A 12,189-nucleotide genomic window follows, 5' to 3' on the forward strand; every position below is an offset into this window, starting at 1 on the left:
TACAACTCCCACTATAGTGAGTCAGTCTCCTCAAACCCCTCCAGTAGGTTGAGTTAGTCATGGGGATTTTGCATGCCAAGTTTGGTCCAGGTCCATCATCGGTGGAGGTCAGTTTCTCTGATTGTAGATGAACTACAACTCCCAGAAAGGAAGGTCAGTTCCCCCCAAACCAGCAATCAAACTTCAGCATATCAGGTATGTGTGCCAAGTTTGGCCCAGATCCATTGGTGCTTGGGTTCACAGCGTTCCTGGATGTACGTGAACTACAACTCTCCCAAATCAAGGTGAATTTTCCCCAAAGACCACCAGTATTTTTTTTTATTTTTTTGCTGGTAATGGGGGCTGTGTGTGCCAAGTTTGATCTAATTCCATCTTTGGTGGAGTTCAGAGCACTCTTAGATTGCAGGTGAACTATACATCCCAGTACCTACAACTCCTACAAATCACGGTGAATTCTTCTCAAAACTCTCTTATTTCCTTCATACATCCGCATATACTCAGAAGACATCCCCACCGGTTAAACCCTTGTGCTGGACGGACTGCAGACCGACAGGTCTGGGAGAGAGTGGATGAGCTCCCTCTGTCAGCTCCAGCTCACCCTGAGAGAAGCCTCCCACAAGGATGGTAAAGCATCAAAACAACCAGGTGTCCCCTGGGCAACCTCCTTGCAGACGGCCAATTCTCTCACACCAGAAGCGACTTGCAGTTTCTCAAGTCACTCCTGACACACACACTCAAAAAACTCCACCTTGACGGAAAACAAGAGTAAAAGGCTTGTTCAAGAAATCCTTAGCACACACCTTGTCAAAATATTGGTGGAAAACAAAGTCACTGCACAAGGCACATGTTATAAAGCCATCCGCTGGGCAAATAATGGCCTGATCATCTACAAAGCCAACCCTCATTTGTTCTTGAAGTCTTTTATTGACTTGTGATTCATCTGCTCTAGAACTGAAACCTCCCAAGTCACGCAAATTCCTCGGCAAAACACCACAAATGCAGAATGGCTAAGCGGTCCATTGGCAGTCAATGAGCACCTTTAATGTGAGGATCAAGTTGGGAATTGCAGTTTCACATAAAGTACTGTCCCTATAAAGCAGGCTTGGGCAAACGTGGGCCCTCCAGGTGTTTCAGACTTCAACCCCCACAATTCCTAACAGCCGGTACAGTAATTACTTTGAACATTAATTTTGAAAAAAAAAAACCGCCTCCCATTTATGGTGTGTCCATGCTGGATCTCTTGCAAAAATGCCACCGTTTTCCGTACAGAAATGCTACACACTTTTCAATCTCTTCTTTGATTTGTCTCCTTACATTACTCTGAAGCCAAAATGAGGGGGCTTGAATCTCAAAATTAAAGCTCCATCAGACTGGCATTCCTTCCAATACTAGTCCAATACTATTTTAATTTTAATTACGTCATTGTTAATGTTATTGCCTTGTTTTTGAGTTATTTTGCTATATTGTTGTTGTTGTTTTTACTGTTGTATTTGGGCTCGGCCTCTTGTAAGCCGCACCGAGTCCTTCGGGAGATGGTAGCAGGGTCCAAATAAAGGTTCATTATTATTATTATTATTATTATTATTATTATTATTATTATAGTCAACAACATCACCAAGGAGAAACCATCGTCATCATCATCATTGTAATAGTTGTTGTTGCTATTATTATTATTATTATTATTATTACTACTACTACTATTATTATTATTATTTGAAACACAACAAGATTAGTACGCAGCAAACAAGGTCACTCTGCTGGCTGTTGTACTGGATCACACACTAGTCACTTCTCAAGTGTCTAGGACTGTGTGATGTATCGGCGAATAATGCATGTAGATCCCAGTAAGGCGGCCTTTTGCAGCTGGTAATCTCATCAGTGCCGATTGTGTTTAAGTGCAGGCCAAGGTATTTAGGAACTGCACCCAGTGTGCCGACCACCACTGGGACCACCTTGACTGATTAGTGCCAGAGTATTTGCAATTCGATCTTTAAATCCTCATATTGTGTCAGCTTTTCCAGTTGTTTCTCTTCAATTGTGCTGTTGCCTGGGTTTGCAACATCGATGATCCATACTTTGTTTTTTAACACGACTGTGATGTCAGGAGTCTTGTGCTCCAAAACTCTGTCAGTCTGAATTCGGAAGTCCCAGAGGAATTTAACGTGCTCATTTTCTGTAACTTTTTCCAGCTTGTGATCCCACCGGTTAGTTGTCGCAGGCAGATGGTATCGGTATTATTATTATTATTATTATTATTAACACAACAAGATGAGTCCACAGCAGACATTCCGCCAGCTGTTGTATTGGATCACATGTCGAACACTTCCCAACTATAATGTTATTATTTGTTGCAATCCCAGGTAATTAATTTATTATTATTATTATTATTATTATTATTATTTGTTGCAATCCCAGGCATCATCATCATCATCATCATCATCATCATTATTATTATTATTATTATTTGAAACACAACAAGATAAGACACTCTGCTGGATTCTGTATTGGGTCACACGTCAGAGACTTCCCAAGTGTCTAGAACTGTGTGATGTATCGGTGAATGATGCATGCAAATCCCAGTAAGGTGGCCTTCTGCAGCTAGCAGATGGTAATTTTGTCAGCGCCTATTGTGTTTAAGTGCAGGCCAAGGTCTTTAGGCAGTGCACCCAGTGTGCCAATCACCACTGGGACCACCTTGACTGGCTATTATTATTATTATTATTAATAATAATAATAATAATAATAGTTATTATTATTATTATTATTATTATTATTATTATTATTATGCTCATCTGTCCCTAAGGCTACACCTCAATTGAGGAACTCTGAGTACACCACAAGTAAATACATAGATGAAAACATAAAGACTCCCTCCCATTTTAGTATTTCTAATGTTGGTGGTTAAAACCCAAGCTTTAAATCTTCTTGCCTCAAAAAATGGACTAGCCTGCAGACACCGGATTGGAATGTAAAGCTTCCAGATATTTCAGAAGTACAGTTAAGAAACAGAGATTTATGAGCATTCCTCTTTGGAGGGAGGTTGTTTACTTACGCAACAGCAAGATAAGAAGACCAAGGTCTTTCTCCTTCTTATTAACCCAGCAACAGGTACACAGGAAGCATGCTCTCTCAAGAGACAGGACTGACAACATCCAAGCCCCTCAGCCATGTATGAATACGCAACTATGTAAACCCTCCTGCTAATCACCTCCCAACAAAGGATTGCCCCAGGCAGAAACCAGCCAGGCTTTGAAACTGCAAGGCCATTCAATGCTAATGAAGGGAGGATACGTTATTAACACTCAGAAAACAGGGCAATTCCAGACAGGAAACTATCAGGGACTGCTAATCACCTCCCAACAAAGGATTGCCCCAGGCAGAAATCAGCCAGGATTTGAAACTGCAAGGCCATTCAATGCTAATCAAGGGAGGATACATTATTTGCTCCTGACATTAGTTTAACCTTAGAATCATAGAATCATAAATCAAAGAGTTGGAAGAGACCTCATGGGCCATCCAGTCCAACCCCCTGCCAAGAAGCAGGAATACTGCATTCAAAGCACCCCTGACAGATGGCCATCCAGCCCCTGTTTAAAAGCTCCCAAAGAAGGAGCCTCCACCAGACTCCGGGGCAGAGAGTTCCACTGCTGAACGGCTCTCACAGTCAGGAAGTTCTTCCTCGTGTTCAGATGGAATCTCCTCTCTTGTAGTTTGAAGCCATTGTTTCGCGTCCTAGTCTCCAAGGAAGCAGAAAACAAGCTTGCTCCCTCCTCCCTGTGGCTTCCTCTCACATATTTATACATGGCTATCATATCTCCTCTCAGCCTTCTCTTCTTCAGGCTAAACATGCCCAGCTCCTTAAGCCGTTCCTCATAGGGCTTGTTCTCCAGACCCTTTATCATTTTAGTCGCCCTCCTCTGGACACATTCCAGCTTGTCAATATCTCTCTTGAATTGTGGTGCCCAGAATTGGACACAATATTCCAGGTGTGGTCTAACCTTGAAATAGCTTTGAAAAACCCTCTCCACCCAAATGCATATACACCTAACACAAGAAGGAAAAAGGGAGAGCAGAGAGGACAAACTCATGTAATGTTAAGCACATGGTGAAAAGCTGACAGCATAATGCAAGGCCCAACCCTTCCCATTATAATGAGAACTACTGAGCTGGCACATTTATGAACCAGACCTTGTGATCCCAATTACACAGTTAAATCCATGGAGATGTTGCAAAATCCATGTAGATTTTGCAGGAAGCCAAAGGCAGCTCAGTTCTTCACATTCGTTACCTTGAAAACACTCAATGGTCTGCATTTCTCCCGGAATCTATTGTTTAATTTGCAGGATGCAGATCCTTTCAATCAAAGCAGGGCAACTATTTCTTGCAAAATTCCTCATCTGCCCTTGGGATGGTGAAGGTAAGAAAAAGGGGGCAATGAGAAGAACTTTTTAGGACACTTTGTACTCATTTCTCCTCCTGGGAAAAGTATCCGGCTTCCAACAGCACCCATCTCTGCCCACCTCCACCCTTCTCGTTCCTCCAGCAGAGGAAATGAAAATACAAAACAAAACACAAGGGTATGCTTTAAACTAGCGAGAAGGAAATTGCAAGTTAAGCCGGCTACTGCCACACGTTGCCCTTGGCTCACCTTTGAAACATGTTCCCTTTTGTCCCATTTAAAGGCCAAAACCATAAGGGAATAGGTATATCTCAAATAGGGTCGGGCTTCAGCACGGCGGGTTAAACTGCCAGCTGTAGAAAATTTTGCTGATCAAAAGGTTGATGGTTCAAGCCTGGGTTGTTGTAAGCTCCCAACCATCAACCCAGCTTCTGCTCACCTAGCAGTTCGAAAACAGGAATGTGAGTAGATAAATAGGTACTGCTTTGGCGGGGAGGTAATAGAAGGCGCCCTTGCGTAGTTTGTTCTGCTCCTTTGTGCTTACTTAGGCGATCCCTTGTTGTCAGAGTAGGATTGTCCTCCACAATCGGCGTACTAGCGGTGGGTCCGTAGGTAGCTGTGGAGTCCTATTCTTGATCTGCATGTTCTCTCGCAATGAGGGCATTCATTTCCAGGTAGAAGGCGGTCCCGGTTGGGGTTGGCTTGACGCGCCTTCCTCTTGGCACGTTTCTCTCTTTCGCCCTCCATTTGTGCCTCTTCAAATTCTGCAGCACTGCTGGTCACAGCTGACCTCCAGCTGGAGCGCTCAAGGGCCAGGGCTTCCCAATTCTCAGAGTTTTTAAGGTTGGCTTTGAGCCCATCTTTCAATCTCTTTTCCTGCCAACCAACATTCTGTTTTCCATTCTTGAGTTCGGAGTAGAGCAACTGCTTTGGGAGACGGTGGTCGGGCATCCGGACAACATGGCTGGTTCAGCAAGTTGATGGCCGAGGACCATCGCTTCAATGCTGGTGGTCTTTGATTCTTCCAGCACTCTGACATTTATCTACTTGTCTTCCCAAGAGATTTGCAGGGTTTTTTGAGGCAACATTGATGAAATTGTTCTAGGAATTGCATGTGACGTCTGTAGATAGTCCACGTCTTGCAGGCATATAGCAGGGTTGGGAGGACAATAGCTTTATAAACAGTCACCTTGGTTTCACTACGGATGTCCCTGTCCTCAAACACTTTCTGCTTCATTCGGAAAAATGCTGCACTCGCAGAGCTCATGCGGTGTTGTATTTCAGTGTCAGTGGTGACTTTTGTGGAAAGGTGGCTGCCAAGGTAGCGGAAATGGTCAACATTTTCTAATGTTACACCACAAAGCTGTACGTCTGGCATTGGTGACTGCTGGAAGAACACTTTGGTTTTTTCCATGTTCAACAACAGGCCGAGCTTCTTGTATGCTTTTGCGAAGGTGTTTAGAGTGGCTTGTAGGTCTTCTTCTGAATGTGTCCTTTGGGCATGAAGCAGGGCATTCTGAGCAAGCATGCAGATGCGGTGTTGTTTGTTTTGCTCCTCTGTACATGAGGCAGGGCATTGTGGGCAAGCTTACAGATGTGGAGTTGTTTGTTCTGCTTCACAGTCACACAATGTGGAGGATTAGTTTCCCACAGATCACACTCTTTCAGGATTGAGTGTCCCTTCCGATGGGTAAATTCCTCTCACTTCCCATTGTCTCAGCCTCATTCTTAACTAGGAGTCATTTGTAAGTCAGGTGTTTGTAACTTGGGAACTGCCTGTACATAGTTATCTATCACAGGGCATCCAGGCCAAAGTCTTGATGACTCATGCGTCTATCCTTCACTCTTTACCTCTTGGTTCAGGCTGATCGAATGTTTGCTTTCTGGAAGAAAGCTATGGTAACAGTAAGAGCAGCTGATTAGGAGTGCCATTCCTATTTGTTCAGTGACTTATAAATCTCCATGCCAGTTCTCCGGGTCATAAAGGTTAGCCGTCATGAAATTCTTCATAAATGCAGCTGGCGGTTTAACGTTTTGCAAATTCCTTTTAAATACCATCTTATAAGATTTCCAATATTCTTGCTAAACCTTTGTGAAGCAGATAATCTGCAGTTCCTCAAAAGAAAAGAGGAAAACACCTAGATGCCGACTGAAATACGGGACGATAACACTCTAAACTAAACTGCACTATCCGAGGAATACAAGCTTGGTTTCCTTGCAAAAAGAAAACAAACATTCTTCTGTATTGAATTGCCAAAGCAGCTTACAAAAAGATAAATCACATTAACCAAGCTGGATTAAAGCAATTAAAAACAAGTTGATACCATTTTAAAAAAACGCAGAGCGCATTAAAAGAATTAAATGGATTCAGTGCTAGGAAATCATGAGAGTTGTAGCTTGGAGAGACACCAGCACTGTGTTGTCGAAGCCTTTCATGGCTGTAATCACTGGGTTGCTGTGAGTTTCCCAGCAGTATGGGTATGTTCCAGAAGCATTCTCTCCTGACGTTTCACCCACATTGTCCTTGGAGGTGTGAGCTCTGTTGGAAACTCAGCAAGTGAGGTTTATATATCTGTGGAATGTCCAGGGTGGGAGAAAGAATTCTTGTCTGTTTGAGGCAAGTGTGAATGCGGCAACTGGCCAATTTGATTAACATTTAATGGACTTGCAGCTTCAAAACCTGACACCAGCACTCTTTGGCATAGAAGGCTAAAGAACTTACAGAACTCCAACTCCCAGAATTCCACAGCCAGAAGCCATGACACCAAAAGTGGTTTCAGTCTACACCAGTGGTTCTCAACCTGGGGGTCGGGACCCCTGTGGGGGTCGCAAGGGGGTGTCAGAGGGGTCACCAAAGACCATCAGAAAACATAGTATTTTCTCTTTGTCATGGGTGTTATGCGTGGGAAGTTTGGTCCAATTCTATCATTGGTGGGGTTCAGAATGCTATTTCATTGTGGGTGAACTATGAATCCCAGCAACTACAACTCCCAAATGGCAAGGTCTATTTTCTCCAAACTCTACCAGTGTTCACATTTGGGTATATTGATTATCTGTGCCAAGTTTGATCCAGATCCATCACTGTTTGAGTCCACAGTGTTCTATGGATATAGGTGAACTACAACTCCAAAAACTCAAGGTCAGTGTCCACCAGACTCTCCCAGTATTTCTCTTGGCCATGGGAATTCTGTGTGCGAAATTTGATTCAATTCCATCATTGATGGAGTTCAAAAGGCTCTTTGATTTTAGGTGAATTATAAATCCCAGCAATTCCAACATTCCAAATGACAAAATCAATCCCCTCCAACCCCACCAGTATTCAAATTTGGGCGTTTCGGGTATTTGTGCCAAATTTGGTCCAGTGAATGAAAATACATCCTGCATATCAGATATTTATATTACGATTCACAACAGTAGCAAAATTAAAGAAGTAGCAACAAAAATAACATTATGGTTGGGGGTCACCACAACGTGGGAAGCTGTACTAAGGAGTCGCGGCATTAGGAAGGTTGAGAACCATTGGTCTACATGAATTCCATTAATGCTCCCTATATCAGAATGAAATTATTTTTTTTAAACTGTTTAGCTGTCTGAAAGATCCTTTCAGCAGTCTTCCTCTTTCTGAATGACATCTACCAATCACAGATTTTACTCCTCTACAATAGCAAGTATTACTTCCTTATTTAAAAACTGAGGAGGAAAAGGAAGGGGCCTGAGGCTGTTAGGAATGGTGGGAGTTGGAGTCCAAAACACCTGGAGGGTCCAAGTTTGCCTATGCCTGTTCTAAACAAACCTTTTCAAGCGAAATCTATGATAAGTCCACATCAAAGTGCACTGAAGGCATATAATAACAGTCAAATTGGGAAAAAACAGGAATATTTTTATATGAACCATAGTTGTTACAGACAAGGAAGGGGAGCCCGAAGCATAGGCCGCAAAAGGGGGTTCCCACCTGTGACAAGTGACATCTTCCTGCCAATATCTCATAGGCAGACCCAGTAAGGGCAACAACCATTTCAGCTTGAGATGTTAGTTCTCAATGCAAGCAATCCCGTTATTTCCCACCTTGAGGACTTCCCATCACTATTAAAACCCAGAGCATGCTGCAACAAAATACACAACAGAGATTTTCTCCCATGTGATACTTTGGTTTCAACGTTCCAGTCAAATAAGAGTCATGCATTTCCTTTGCAGGTTGCTTGTGCATTGACAGAGAGGAAAACACACCCTTTCCGCTCTCTTTTGCATTACTGTACACTGACTATGCTTACAGATTTTCTATATGTACACTAAGAAAAAGGAGGAAATTGACGGCCCACACAGTCCTATAACCCAGAATATCAAGGCAGAAAATCCCACAATATCCGCTTTGAACTGGGTCAGTCCACACTGCATATATTCCAGTGGGATATTCCACTGGGGAAAAATGTGAGATTGTGTGGAAGGGGACTGAGTCTGACTGATAGATGTGGCCATCTGAAAGAAGTGACAGGTCCACAGCAGTGTCCACGAGAATGATTTTGAGTCAAAAAGAAGCCATTCCACCACAGATACAGTGTGAAAACACATCAGAAAACTATCAATTTTGTGACAGGTTGCATGACCTCAATGCTCACAACCACCGCACACATGGCTCCAACACAGTTGTGCAGTGTTTTCATTGGTTTCGATTTGCTCATCTCCTTGGGAGCTAATGCAGAAATGTTTTAATGAAAATAAATCAGTAAATAATAAACTAAATTGATTTGTGTGTGTGTGTGTCAGGAGCAACTTGGAAAACTGCAAGTCGCTTCTGGTGTGAGAGAATTGGCCATCTGCAAGGACATTGCCCAGGGGATGCCCAGATGTTTTAATGTTTTATCATCCTTGTGGGAGGCTTCTCTCATGTCCCTGCAAGGAGAGCTGGAGCTGACAGAGGGAACTCATCCACGCTCTCCCCAGATTCGAACCTCCAACCTGTCAACACAAGAGTTTAACCCACTGATGTTTTAATGTTTATGTTTTACTTGGTTTGTATTTTAATGCATTTGCTTATTTATCAATGTGTATATGCAGCATTGAACTGTTGCCTTTGTAAAGCCGCCCGGAGTCCCCTTTGGGGTGAGAAGGGCCGGGTACAAGCGTGGTAAATAAATAAACTACCCCGCTGTGGCAACAATCAGATCCCAGATGAGAGCACGGGATTGCATCCAAAGAGAAACCTAAATGGGAAAGGTGAGGAGTTCACCTTTATCAAGACTGACAAGAACCTATTTTCACACATTATCATGTTGCCTCCCACAAAGGCATCCCTGTGGTCCAGCGCCAAGAAAGGAAGGGATGAGAGAGTCAGAGAGGAAGATCTGAGCTTGTGTTTGCTACCATTATAGACCACAATCCCTAGATTTCCCCACAGTCCCTAGTGATGCAGTTGGGACATTTGGGGAACTGTTGTCCAAAAGGATAGTTTTTCACATTTAAGAGGAAAGTACAAGAAGGAGAGGTGGTCTGGTGATGAGAGTTTTCTTAAAAAGAAAACCTCTATGTCTGTGCAGAATGCACTCGGCTGCAGCAATTAAATATATACTTGTGTTTTATGTTGACCTCATGTTTTAGTCAGGGACAGGTATTGGGGCCAAATTTATGGATTTTGATGTGGGTAAGTTGATGGTCATTCCACACTGCGATGAAGAAAATTGTGTAGTAAAGGTAAAGGTTTTCCCTGACATTAAGTCCAGTTCTGTCCAACTCTGGGGGTTGGTGCTCATCGCCGTTTCTAAGCCAAAGACCCAGCGTTGTCCATAGACACCTCCAAAGTCATGTGGCCGGCATGACTGCATGGAACGCTGTTACCTTCCTGTCAAAGTGGTACCTTTTGATCTACTCGCATTTGCATTTTTCGAACTGCTAGGTTAGCGAAAGCTGGAGCTAACAGCGGGAGCTCACTCCATCCCCCAGATTCAAAACACCGATCTTTCCATCAGCAAGTTTAACAATTCAGCAGTTTAATCCACTGCACCACCAGAGGCTCCAAATGGAGTGGGTCAGCACTTATTTTGAGTTCTCTTAGAACAGACCAAGCTCTTGCTCTGCTTTACTACCCATCTCTGGCACCCAGCCAAGGCATAAGCATGTCCAGTATTCAAACCACTACAACATGTTGACTCTCTTTGATAGTATTAGTTGGTATGTACTATTAGAGAGAGCCAGCATGATGTAGTCATTTGAGAGTTGGATTAGGGACCTTGGAGACCAGGCTTCAAATTCCCGCTCAGCCATGGAAACCCATTGGTGACGCTGGGCAAGTCAAAGGCTCTCAGTCTTAGAAGAATTCGGGAAAGGTACTCCTTAAGGGTGCCAACAGTCAGAAGCTACTTCAGGGCACACAACAACAACTATACAATCGGATGGCCTTGATGTAGAGCAGTGGCTCCTAACGTGTGGTTCGTGGACCATCAGTGGTCGCTAAGACCTAAAATATGGTCCAAGGCCTCAACATTACTACACCGTTGCAACCAGAGTGACTGGTCTTGCAAAACCCTCTTATAGTGCCAAGGCAAAAGGGATATCGGAAGGGGAGGAGCTGACTAACCACAAAAGGTGCAACAACAATCCTCCTGGCTGTTGCTTCTCCTCTTCCTCTCTCCCTCTGAGTGGAGCTATTCCATGTGGTGGCCAGAAGCAGGGGTGTCTTAGTGTCTTTATGTTTAGGCCTGTTCCTAGGGTTATTTGGGGTGCTGATTCAGAAAATTGCACATCAGCTCCACAAGAACGAAAATATGATCCATGGCCTCATCATTACTACACCGTTACCTCAAAACTACACGACAACGAGAGCAACTGGTCTCGCAAAACCCTCTTATAGTACTGAGGCAACTGAGATGTCGGAGGGGAGAGGCTGACAACCCACGAAGGATTACTACTACCACATCAGCTCTAGATGATTAAATATGGTTTTCTGTGGGCAGATGGCAACTACTGGATGGCATATGTTCTGTATCAGAAACTAGAGCTGATGTGGTCTATCCAATAATTATTGCCATGTCAGGAGCAACCTGAGAAACTGCAAGTCGCTTCTGGTGTGAGAGAATTGGCCGTCTGCAAGGACGTTGCCCAGGGGACACCCGGACAATTTGATGTTTTATCATCCTTGTGGGAGGCTTCTCTCATGTCCCGTATGAGGAGCTAGAGCTGATAGAGGGAGCTCATCCGCCTCTCCCCAGATTCGAACCTGCGACCTGTTGGTCTTCAGTCCTGCCAGCACTGGGGTTTAATCCACTGCGCCACCGGGGGCTCCAGGTCTATCCAATGCAATTTTCTGAATCAGCACTCCAGACTGAATCTAAAGTAGACCAAAAATGATTTGTAACTCTTTTGGTACTCATGTTGAAGAATGGTCCCTGGTCAAGTGGTTCCCGATTTTAAAAAAAGGTTAGGAAACACTGATGTAGAGATAGAAAGCTATCAACAAACGACTCCCCATAACAATTTGGACTCACTGGAAAATGTTTCCAAGAGAGAAAATTTGCTAAATGTACAAATCTGCAAATAACTGTCATACAAAACTGGACATCAAGAGCCAAACTAACATTAAGCAGTTTATTCGACATGGTCCCACATAGGCGTTCCCAATATTTGTGAAAAAGGAAACCATACAATCAAGCAGCACTCCCCTTTCCACCGCCTCAATCTCCAACTTTAGTAATGTGTTGAGCTTTGGTGAACCTAATGGAGCAGGGCTCCGCTTCCGCACAGCAACACATTTATTGTTGCCGAAAGACTGGGCTTTGTTCCTTGGTTTAACTTCCCCC

At 43.6% G+C, this 12,189-nt stretch overlaps 1 protein-coding gene across 9 annotated transcripts in view; it reads right to left on the reverse strand.

Annotated features, from left to right (window-relative positions):
* AKAP13 (A-kinase anchoring protein 13) overlaps nt 1–12,189 on the reverse strand; it is a 290,558-nt gene that overhangs the window by 215,652 nt on the left and 62,717 nt on the right. The window lies entirely within an intron of this gene.

Source organism: Anolis sagrei, chromosome 9, assembly GCF_037176765.1.
Source record: "Anolis sagrei isolate rAnoSag1 chromosome 9, rAnoSag1.mat, whole genome shotgun sequence".
In the NCBI taxonomy this organism is placed as follows: Eukaryota; Metazoa; Chordata; class Lepidosauria; order Squamata; family Dactyloidae; genus Anolis; species Anolis sagrei.